Raw genomic sequence first — 11826 nt, 5'->3', positions numbered from 1 at the left:
CTCATTTGCAAAAGGCTCTTAGATGAAGAGACCAGTGTCTTCAGGGGCAGACTTATTTTTTAAAAAATTTAATGCATTTTGTGCTTATCAATACTCCAGAAAAATTAGGGGGAGGTGACAGACAATTATTTAAATTTTCACTCTGTTAATGAAGAAAAAAAATCTAAAGAAAACACATTTAATTCCCATAAGAGTGGTTTGTAATATTTCTAGGTCATCCGCCCTCCCTTAAGAATCTGATGAGTGAGGAACTGTCTTCTGAACGCACGTGCCCATGAAATATTACAGACAACTTCAGAAGCTCAAGGACCACTGAGCCCATCCATGGACACCAATTAATCACCCCTGAAACAGAAGCCTGTTCTTTTTAAATGCAAATCTAGCAATATTTATTTGAGATTATTTTTACAGCACCTATCCTATGGAGAAACTCTGTTAGATGTGCAGTAGCAATCTGTGTTTTAACAAGCCCTCCCGGTGATTCTGATGCAGGCTTGTTAGAAATTCACTGGCTGAAGCCAAAATACACCATACTCAGGCCTTTCCCCAAGAAGTTCTGATTTAAAGTTCTGATTTATTTGGTCTGGTGTGGAGCCCAGTGCTTGGCGTTTTAAGAACCTCTCCAGGAACTTCTTACATGCAAGCATCGTTAAGACCCTTTGCTTTAAATGCTGGGGAGGTGCTTTCTGGTTTCCGATGAACATATCTAATCCCCAAAAGAAGAAATTTCTGTTGTCCACACCTACGTAACAATATGTGTGCTAGTATTCCAAAACCAGCAGGCCTGGCAGTACAACGTGTTCAGTATGAGAGGCAGCAGCACTTCAATCATGTGGCATTTAGGACGCTGTGTTCTAATACCACCTTCACCCCCCAGTAAATGTATTCTTCAAAAGCAGGAGCCTCAAATCCTGCTTTCTACTTAATTAATGAACATTCATTTCTCTTCTAGAGTTTTTTTTTAAGATAAGATACAATCTCTGAGTGCTCTATATAAAACTAGAAGATAAGAAATTCATTCTTGGGGTGGAGGCTTTTAGCTTCCAATTGCTGTCCTTAGCAGCAAATAGATCAATTTTTGTTACTGATCAGCTACTCTGCTAACAGTTGCTGTGAGACATCTATTTCACAACTAATGGAAAAACCTTGGCTTTGAAGAGTTTCTAGGCTTTCAATTCACACGAGAAGCAGTTTTTGCAAGCCACTGCCCTGTGGAATATCTGCTTTATTTAGAATAAAGTCAGATAAAATAGCAATTGCCTTATTCAATGGAGTGGTCTTTATTAAATGAATATATATTATATTTATATTGTATACATTATATACAGTTATCAAATACATGTTGTATATATTCATCAAATACATTTTTTTTTTACTTTAAGTTCTGGGATACATGTGCAGATCATGCAGGATTATTACATAGGTATACACATGCCATGGTAGTTTGCTGCCTCCATCCCCCCCTCACCTACATTAGGTATTTCTCCTAATGTTATCTTCCCCAATCTCCCCATCCCCTGCTATCCCTCGGCCACCTCCCACCCCCAACAGGCCCCAGTATGCGATGTTCCCTTCTCTGCGTCCATGTGTTCTCACTGTTCAACACTCATTTATAAGTGAGAACATGCAGTATTTGGTTTTCTGTTCTTATGTCAGTTTGCTGAGAATGATGGTTTCCAGCTTCCTCCATGTCCCTGCAAAGGAGATGAGCTCATCTTTTTTTATGGCTGAATAGTGTACTGTGGTGTATATGTACCAGCATTTTCTTTATCCACTCTATCATTGAGGGGTTCCACGTCTTTATTATTCCAAGTCTTTGTTATTGTAAACAGTGCCGCAATGAACATATGTGTGCATGTGTCTTTATAACAGAACGATTTATAATCCTTTGGGTATATACCCAGTAATGGGATTGCTGGGTCAAATGGTACTACTATATCTAGATCTTTGAGGAATCGCCACACTGTGTTCCACAATGGTTGAACTAATTTACATTCCCACCAACAGTGTAAAAGTGTTCCTATTTCTCCACATCGTTTCCAGCATCTGTTGTCTCCAGATTTTTTAATGATCGCCATTCTAACTGGCATGAGATGCTATCTCAGTGTGGTTTTGATTTGCATTTCTCTAATGATCAGTGATGATGAGCATTTTTTCATATATTTATTGGCCTCGTATACGTCTTCTTTTGAAAACTGTCTGTTCAAATTCTTAACCCACTTTATGATGGGGTTGTTTGGTTTTTTTCTTTTAAATTTGTTTTAGTTATTTGTAGATTCTGGATATTAGCCCTGTGTCAGATGGGTAGATTGCAAAATTTTTTTCCCATTCTGTTGGTTGCTGGTTCACTCTAATCCTTGTTTCTTTTTCTGTGCAGAAACTCTTAAGTTTAATTAGATCCCATTTGTCAATTTTGGCTTTTGTTGCCAATACTTTTGTTGTTTTAGTCATGAAGTCCTTGCCTGTGCCTATGTCCTGAATGCTATTGCCTAGGTTTTCTTCTAGAGGTTTTATGGTATTAGGTCTTATGTTTAAATCTTTAATCCATCTGGAGTTAATTTTTATATAAGGTGTAAGGAAGGGATCCAGTTTCAGCTTTCTGCACATGGTTAGCCAGTTTTCCCAACACCATTTATTAAACAGGAAATACTTTCCCCATTGCTTGTTTTTGTCAGGTTTGTCAAAGATCAGATGGTTGTAGATGTGTGGCACTACTTCTGAGGACTCTGTTCTGTTCCATTGGTCTATATGTCTGTTTTGGTACCAGTACCATGCTATTTTGATTACTGTAGCCTTGTAGTATAGTTTGAAGTCAAGTATTGTGATGCCTCCAGCTTTGTTCTTTTTGCTTAGGATTGTCTTGGCTATACAGGCTCTCTTTTGGTTCCCTATGAAGTTTAAAGCAGTTTTTTTTTTCAGTTTGGTGAAGAAGGTCAATGGTAGTTTTAATGGGGATAGCATTGAATCAATAAATTACTCTGGGCAGTATGGCCATTTTCACTATACTGATTCCTCCTAACCATGAGCATGGAATGTTTTTCCATTTGTTTGTGTCCTCTCTTATTTCCTTGAGCAGTGATTTGTAGTTCTCCTTGAAGAGGCCCTTCACATCCCTTGTTAGTTGTATTCCTAGGTATTTTATTCTCTTCGTAGCAATTGTGAATGGGAATTCGTTCATGATTTGGATCTCTGTTTGTCTGTTATTGGTGTATAGGAATGCTGTGATTTTTGCACATTGATTTTGTATCCTGAGACTTTGCTGAAGGTGCTTATCATCTTAAGGAGATTTGGGGCTGAGATGATGGAATCTTCTAAATATACAATCATGTCGTCTGCAAATAGTAGCAATTTGACTTCCTTTTTTTCTAATTAAATACCCTTTATTTCTTTTCTTGGCTAATTGCTCTGGCTAGAACTTCCAATACTATGTTGAATAGGAATGGTGAAAGAGGACACCCTTGTCTAATGCCAGTTTTCAAAGGGAATGCTTTCAATTTTTGCCCATTTGGTATGATATTAGCTGTGGGTTTGTCACAAATAACTTTTATTATTGTGAAATAGGTTCCATAAATACCTAGTTTATTGAGAGTTTTTAGCATAAAGGGCTGTTGACTTTTGTTGAAGGCCTTCTCTGCATCTATGGAGGTAATCATGTGGTGTTTGTCTTTGGTTCTGTTTATGTGATAGATTATGTTTATAGATTTGTATATGTTGAACTTGCATCCCCAGGATGAAACCTACTTGATCATGATAGACAAGCTTTTTGATGTGCTGTTACATTCAGTTTGCCAGTATTTTGTTGGAGATTTTTGCACCAATGTTCATCATGGATATTGGCCTGAAATTTTTTATTTTAGTTGTGTCTCTGCCAGGTTTTGGTATCAGGATGATGTTGGTCTCATAAAATTAGTTAGGGAGGATTCCCTCTTTTTGTATTGTTTGAAATCGTTTCCAAAAGAATGGAACCAACTCCTCTTTGCATGTCTGGTAGAATTCGACTGTGAACCCATCTGGACCTGGACTTTTTTAGTTGGTAGGTTATTAATTGCTGCCTCAACTTCAAACCTTGTTATTGGTCTCTTCAGGGATTCAACTTCTTCCTGGTTTCGTCTTGGGAGGGTGTAAGTGTCCAGAAATTTATCCATTTCTTCTAGATTTACTGGTTTATGTGCATAGGGGTGTTTGCAGTAATCTCTGATGGTAGTTTATATTTCTGTGGAATCAGTGGTGATATCCCCTTTATTATTTTTAATTGCATCTATTTGATTCTTCTCTCTTTTCTTTTTTATTAGTCTGGCTAACAGTCTATCTATTTATCGATCTTTTCAAAAACCCAGCTCCTGGATTCATTAATTTTTTGAAGGGTTTTCTGTGTCTCTCTTTTTCAGCTCTGCTCTGATCTTAGTTATTTCTTGTTTTCTGCTAGCTCTTGAATTTGTTTGATCTTGCTCCTCTAGTTCTTTTAATTGTGATATTTTACTTTAAGTTCTGGGATACATGTTCAGAACATGCAGGTTTGTTACATAGGTATACATGTGCCATGGTTGTTTGCTGCACCTATCAACCTGTCATCTCAGTTTTAAGCCCTGCATGCATTAGTTATTTGTCCTAGTGCTATTCCTCCCATCACCCCTGACCCTCAACAGGACCCGGTGTGTGTTGTTCCCCTCCCTGTGTTCATGTGTTTTCATTGCTCAGCTCCCACTTATGAGTGAGAACAGGCAGTGTTTGGTTTTCTGTTCCTGTGTTAGTTTGCTGAGAATGATGGCTTCCAGCCTCATCTATGTCCCTGCAAAGGATATGATCTCATTTCTTTTCATGGCTGCATAGTATTCCACGGTGTATATGTACCACATTTTCTTTATCCAGTCTATCATTGATGGATATTAGGGTTGATTTCATGTCTTTGCTATTGTAAATAATGCTGCAGTAAACATACTTGTGTGTGTGTCTTTATAGAATGATTTATAATCCTTTGAGTATATACCCAATAATGGAATTGCTGGGCTAAATGGTACTTCTGGTTCTAGATCTTGAGGAATTGCCACAGTGTCTTCCACAATGGTTGAACATTACATTTCCACCAATGGTGTAAAGACGTTTTCATTTCTCCATAGCCTCGCCAACATCTGTTGTTTCTAGACTTTTTAATAATCACCATTCTGTTTGGTATGAGATGGTATCTCATTGTGGTTTTGATTTGCATTCTCTAATAATCAATTAAATGTTGAGCTTTCTTTCATATGTTTCTTGGCCGTGTAAATGTCTTCTTTTGAGAGCTGTCTGTTCATATCTTTTGCCCACTTTTTGATGGGGTTGTTTCTTGTAAATTTATTTAAGTTCCTTGTAGACTCTGGATATTAGACCTTTGTCAGATAGATAGATTGCAAAAATTTTCTCCCATTCTGTAGATTTTCTGTTCACTCTGATGATAGTTTCTCTTGCTGTGCAGAAGCTCTTTAGTTTAATTAGATCCCATTTGTCGTTTTTGGCTTTTGTTGCAATTGCCTTTGGCATTTTCGTCATGAAATCTTTCCCCATGCCTATGTGAAGGACTGCTTTAAAAGTTCCTAGGAAGATGCTAGTTTAATTAGATCCCATTTGTCATTTTTGGCTTTTGTTGCAATTGCTTTTGGCATTTTTGTCACAAAATCTTTCCCCATGCCTATGTGAAGGACTACTTTATAAGTCCCTAGGAAGATGTTAGAAATCCTTTGGCAACACAAGTTCATTGACTTGATCAGATTCACATGTAGTTACACCATTACACAGTTTAGCGTTATATCATATGCCGATTTCACCTCCTTATGTGGCAAATTTGATTCATGAATGATAATATAAACTTTCAACTTTATCATGTTGGTGCACCTATCAACCTGTCATCTAGGTTTTATAAAGGTGCATGTTACAGAAAAAAATAGAAAATAATAAAGTGACAAGTTTAGGGGGAAAGGAAAGCTTAAGTAAAAATAATAAAGTAATTTTGTTTTTGTTTTTAAATTTTCTTATACTCCATTTTGCAGATGAATAATGAAGTAATTTTGACCTAGATTCCTTGTTTTCTCACCATATCCATGTCTTCTGGATGCTTATACCTGGTGCTGATGTGAAAAATGCCATTTTTTTTTATTGTTGGGATGAGATTTCTTTGGTGATTTGCTGCATCCATCAACCCGTCATCTACATTAGGTATTTCTCCTAATGCCATCCCTCCCCTAGTCCCCACCACCCAACAGGCCCCCGTGTGTGATGTTCCCCTCCCTGTGTCCATGTGTTCTCAATGTTCATCTCCCACTTATGAGTGAGAACATGCAGTGCTTGGTCTTCTGTTCTTGTGTTAGTTTGCTGAGATTGATAGTTTCCAGCTTCATCCATATCCCTGCAAAAAACGTGAACTCATCCCTTTTTATGGCTGCATAGTATTCCATGGTATATACGTGCCACATTTTCTTTATTCAGTCTATCATTGTTGGGCATTTTGGTTGGTTCCAGGTCTTTGCTATTGTGAACAGTGCTACAATAAACATACGTGTGCATGAGTCTTTATAGTAGAATGATTTATAATCCTTTGGGTGTATACCCAGTAATGGGATTGCTGGGTCAAATGGTATTTCTGGTTCTAGGTCCTTGAGGAATTGCCACACTGTCTTCCACAATGGTTGAACTAATTTACACACCCACTGACAGTATAAAACTGTTCCTATTTCTCTACATCCTCTCCAGCATCTGTTGTTTCCTGACTTTTTAATAATCACCATTCTAACTGGTGTGAGATGGTACCTCATTGCGGTTTTTACTTGCAGGAAATGCCAAATTTTTAAGAAAGGGATGAGGTGGTTGTTGTTAGGAATAATGTTTTCTCCATCCATAAATAAATGTTGATTTGTTACATTAAGTACCTTTTCAGAAAATTAGATTTTTAAATCCATACAAGATTAATCCTGTCGGGAATCACAATTCTTGGTATAAGTAAAAACAGAATGCCTAAATTCAGAAATTATTATATCAAATGCCAGTGTCATTCATTTGCATACTGTTTGCGCTGTTCTGGGAAATCAAATGCTGAAAGAACTTTTAAAGTTTAACAGTATTTTTAAATAGTAATCAAAAGTGAAATAATCAATTCATTATTCAGATAATTTTATAATGTAATCATTTGGCAGAATGCTAGTATCTTTTTAGAAACATTTTCAAAAGAATTTTTAATAATATAGAAATATTCATAAAATAATTCTAAGAGAAAAAGTAAGATATAAAATAGTCCCCAATGAACAAAATATGTAAATACACAAAATATTATAAAGTAATATGGCATAATATTAGCTATATTTATATATATAGGATGTAGGGTTGTGGATGATGTACATTTCTTGTTTATTCTTTTGAATGTTTTAAATAGTTTATAAGGAAACACATCCACTTTTATTTTAAAAATTATTTATTTATGTATTTATTTTTGAGACAGAATCTCACTCTGTGGCCCAGCCTGGAGTGCAGTGGTAGGATCTTGGTGCACTGCAACCCCCACTTCCCAGGTTCAAGCAATTCTCCCACCTCAGCCTCCAGGGTAGCTGGGATTACAGGCACCTGCCACCACACTCAGCCATTATTCACTTTTTAATAAGAAGAAAATTTTAGTTTGGTTTATCAGCAGGAAGAAAAAGAAAAACAATAAGAGATGTGACAAATCATCCAATAAATAGCTAAGAGTTGACTAACTGAAATGATAAATGTCCCCAGTCAATTTCATTAGAGATATTTATGTTTGGACACAAAACTTTTATGAAAGTATGTTTGTTTACAGAAAACCACAGTTTCTTAATACCTTCCTTGGAAGTTTGTTTTTATAATATATTAGTTTGTTTGTATTTATTGTTTTTGTGCTGAAAATAGAGTACAAAATGCTTGTACAAAGTGTGTTCTCAATAAATACATCTTGAATGAATGAATGAATAAATTCACCAAACAGCAAGTATGTTTACAAGTACTTGTTGTATAAATATTTTAATCATACTTTTTTCTAGGCCTTCTTTAGAAAGATTAGTTTTAATATGCTATAAACACAGCAATATGAATCCAACTAATAGTAAAACTACAGGTGTTTTAATACGGGTGTGACATACTTTTTTTCTGTCAGTAGAAAAGAGAGTATCAGACCGTGAACTTGCATCCAATTGTCTGAAAGCATCGAAAACAGAAGCTCCTCCCCAAGGCTCAAACTTTTCCCTGATGTTTACCTGTAACAGAGTTTGGCAGCCAAGTTTCCAGATGTCGTACATTAAATACTGTTCATAGGCCTGCTTCCAACTGCCTTGTTGGCAAAAATTTTGAAACTCTAGAAGGACCATGCTCAGAAGCTTGACCTAGGGGGAATGGTAAGCAATGGAAACTCCCAAATCCAAGAAAGAAACAGTGATTGCATTCACCCACTTAAGAAACCACTTCTCCTTAACAATAGTTGTTTTTGTACTTTTGGGGGTTTGTGGCTATTCCCTAAGATCCTTCTTTCCACTGACCCTTACAAGCAATTTAGGGCCTCTTTTTCAACAGATAGAATCTGCCTATGATATTTCAATGTAAACTATTTCAAACCATTTCACATTACTCTTTGTTTATTTTTTCCCCATGTTTTGAAATTATAAAAAATTTGAGGGTGATTTTAGGCTACACATAAAATGTAATAGTCCATTTGTTAGAGAATATAAAACTACAGCTGGATAGGAGGAATAAGTTATAGGGTTCTACATCACTTAAGGAAGTCTACAGTTAACAATAGTATATAGTTTCAAATAGCTAGAAGGAGAATATTGAACATTTCCACGCAAAGAAATGATAAATGTTTGAGATAATGGATATGCTAATTACCCTGATCTGATCACTATACATTATATGTATCTAAACATCACTAAATGCCTTGTAAATATGTACAATTATTATTTGTCAATTAAAATAATTAAAACCAGAAAATTAAACTGTACATGCACGCAAAACCAATCTAACAAACACTCAAGTAATACAGTCTGACATAACTGGCTACAGGTAGAAAATAAATTTTGCTTTGAGTTTCCTGGAAACCGTAGTCCAAAAGAAAAGTCAGTTACATAATCGTCATTGTACAGAAGAAGAAAACATGAGTTTCTCAGGCCAAGAAAAGATTCCATAGCACTAAGTTCTGAAAGAAATTACTCAGTGTACTTGTGTACGGATTTTTTAACGATATGGTATGGAATGACCTCAATATCCACACAGCATATACACATGTAGATTTTTTAAAAGCTGCTTCTTGTGTTCTTCCAAACAGGTCAATTTCACGATGCTAAAAAGCAACCCAGAGACATCAGTCTGCACTGAATCAAAGTAGTGCCCAAGGATGTCACACTCTTAGAATGAACTCTGAATAAAACCTACATTAAAAATCAGAATGCATGGATTGCTTCACCTTTGATTATTCACCTGTTAATAGATGCAGATATAAGTGTCACTGATCAAAGGAGGCTCCAGCCAAATACCTAAATATGAAGCAATTGGTGGGGTTTATGCTTTCAGAGAGACAAAAGAAATGAAAACATGGCTCCTTAGTACAGATGGAGGCAACCCCTAGAATTACATTCTATTAAATGATGATGTTATTAAATGATGCAGTGAGAATTCCTGGAAATAATTCTTTTTTTTCCTTTTTTGTAAATTTTATTTTATCATATATTTTTGAGAGAGGGTCTCACTCTGTCACCCAGGCTAAAGTGCAGCGGCGCGATCTCAGCTCACTGCAATATCCGGCGTCCCAAGTTCCAGCATGTCTCCTGCCTCAGCCACCGGAGTAGCTGGTACTACAGGCATGCCACCATGCCCCCGCTAATTTTTGTATTTTTAGTAGAGACAGTGTTTCACCACGTTGGCCAGACTGGTCTGGAACTCCTGACTTTAAGTGATCTGCCCACCTTGACCTCCCAAATTGCTGGGATTACAGGCGTACACCACACTGAGCTGATTTTTCGTATTTTTTGTAGAGATGAGGTTTCACCATGTTGCCCAAGCTGATCTCAAACTCCTGAGCTCAAGTAATCTGTCCACCTGGACTCCCAAAGTGCTGAGATTACAGCCATGAGCCCATATTCTTCAATAAAATCAAGGAATAAGCCAGTATATCCTGAGAAGTCATTCTACCTTGACTGACAAAAGGACCTGCATAAAAAACTAAGTTTTGTTCAAATATTAATCTTGGTAGTACTTGTAGACCAAATTGCTTTACAAATGTATTTTTTTAAAGCGTCAGCTTGTAACATTTGATATTGGATGGTGTAAAGCTGTAACTAAATGGGACAAAATGTTTCAAGATTATCTAGTAAGATAACATTTGGACTAAAAATTACTCTGCTCAAACTTAGCTTCCTGTTAAAATCAGCATTGGGCAAGTTAACCAGTCTCTTTGAACTTATTTCCACATTGAAACATAGGAATATATAATCCAAAGTCAAATGGCAGCTGGTTCAGTGGCTCATGCCTATAGTCTCAGCACTTTGGGAGGTGGAGGTGAATGGATCGCATGAGTCCAGGAGTTTGAGACCAGCTTGAGCAACATGGAAAACCCCTGTCTCTACAAGAAATATATGAAAAGTTAGCTGGTCACAGTTTTGGGCACCTGTGATCCCAGCTACTTGCAGGGGCTGAGGCAGGAGAATCACTTGAACCCAGGAGGTGGAGGTTGCAGTGAGCACAGATGGCACCACTGCCACTCTAGTCTGGGTGACAGAGTGAAACTAGGTCAAAAAAAAAAAAAGTCAAATGACATAAATAACATGAAAGTGTGTTTTACACTATGAAATACCAGGCAGGTGCCAGAAATTATTTTACGCCTATTAACGTTTTTAAAATGACCGTCAGAACTTTGCTCAGACTAACGGTTCTGAAAATGATTCTCATAATTTCTGCCTAAAGTTTTTTTTACCTGTTGTGATAGTTAATTTTATTTATTTATTTATTTGAGATGGCATCTTGCTGTATTGCCCAGACTGGAGTACAGTTGCATGATCTCAGCTCACTACAACATCCACATCACTGGTTCAAGCGATTTTCCTGCCTCAGCCTCCCAAATAGTTGGGATTATAGACACGTGCCACCACACTCGGCTAATTGTTTGTATTTTTAGGAGAGACAAGGTTTCACCATGTTGGTCAGGCTGGTCTCAGGTCCCTTACCCCCAGTGATTCACCTGCCTCGGCCTCCCAATGTGCTGGGATTACAGACATGCGCCACCACACCCTGCCAATAGTTAATTTTGTGTGTCAACTTAACTGGGCTGAGTTGCCCAGAGAGCTGACACAACACTATTTCTGGATGTCACTGTAAGGGTGTTGCAGTGAGATCTTAGCATCTGAATCAGCAGACTGAGTAAAGGAGAGAGCGCTCACCTGTGCAACTGGGCATCATCTAATCCACCGAGGGCATGAATAGAACAGAAAGGCAGAGAAAGGGCAGCTGTTCTCCCTGCATGACCTGAGGCATCTGTGTTCTCCTGATGCAGGACATTGGCTGTCCTGGTTCTCGGACCTTCAGACTGGAACGGGGACTTACACCATAGCCTCCTCTGATTCTCAGGGCTTCAGATTTGGACTGGAAACACACCCAACACCACTGGCTTTCCTAGGCTCCCAGCTGGCAGACAGCACATTGCGGGATAGCCTCCATAGTCTAGTCCTTCCCTCCCTCCCTCCCTCCCTCCTTCCTTCCTCTCTTTCTTTCCTTCTTTCCTTCCTTCCTTCCTTCCTTCCTTCCTTCCTTCCTTCCTTCCTTCCTTCCCTCCCTCCCTCCCTCCCTCCCTCCCTCCTT

This window comes from Sapajus apella, unplaced genomic scaffold (assembly GCF_009761245.1).
Source record: "Sapajus apella isolate SASKATOON/1434 unplaced genomic scaffold, GSC_monkey_1.0 scaffold6, whole genome shotgun sequence".
Taxonomy (NCBI): domain Eukaryota; kingdom Metazoa; phylum Chordata; class Mammalia; order Primates; family Cebidae; genus Sapajus; species Sapajus apella.
This window is presented reverse-complemented; position numbering follows the sequence as displayed.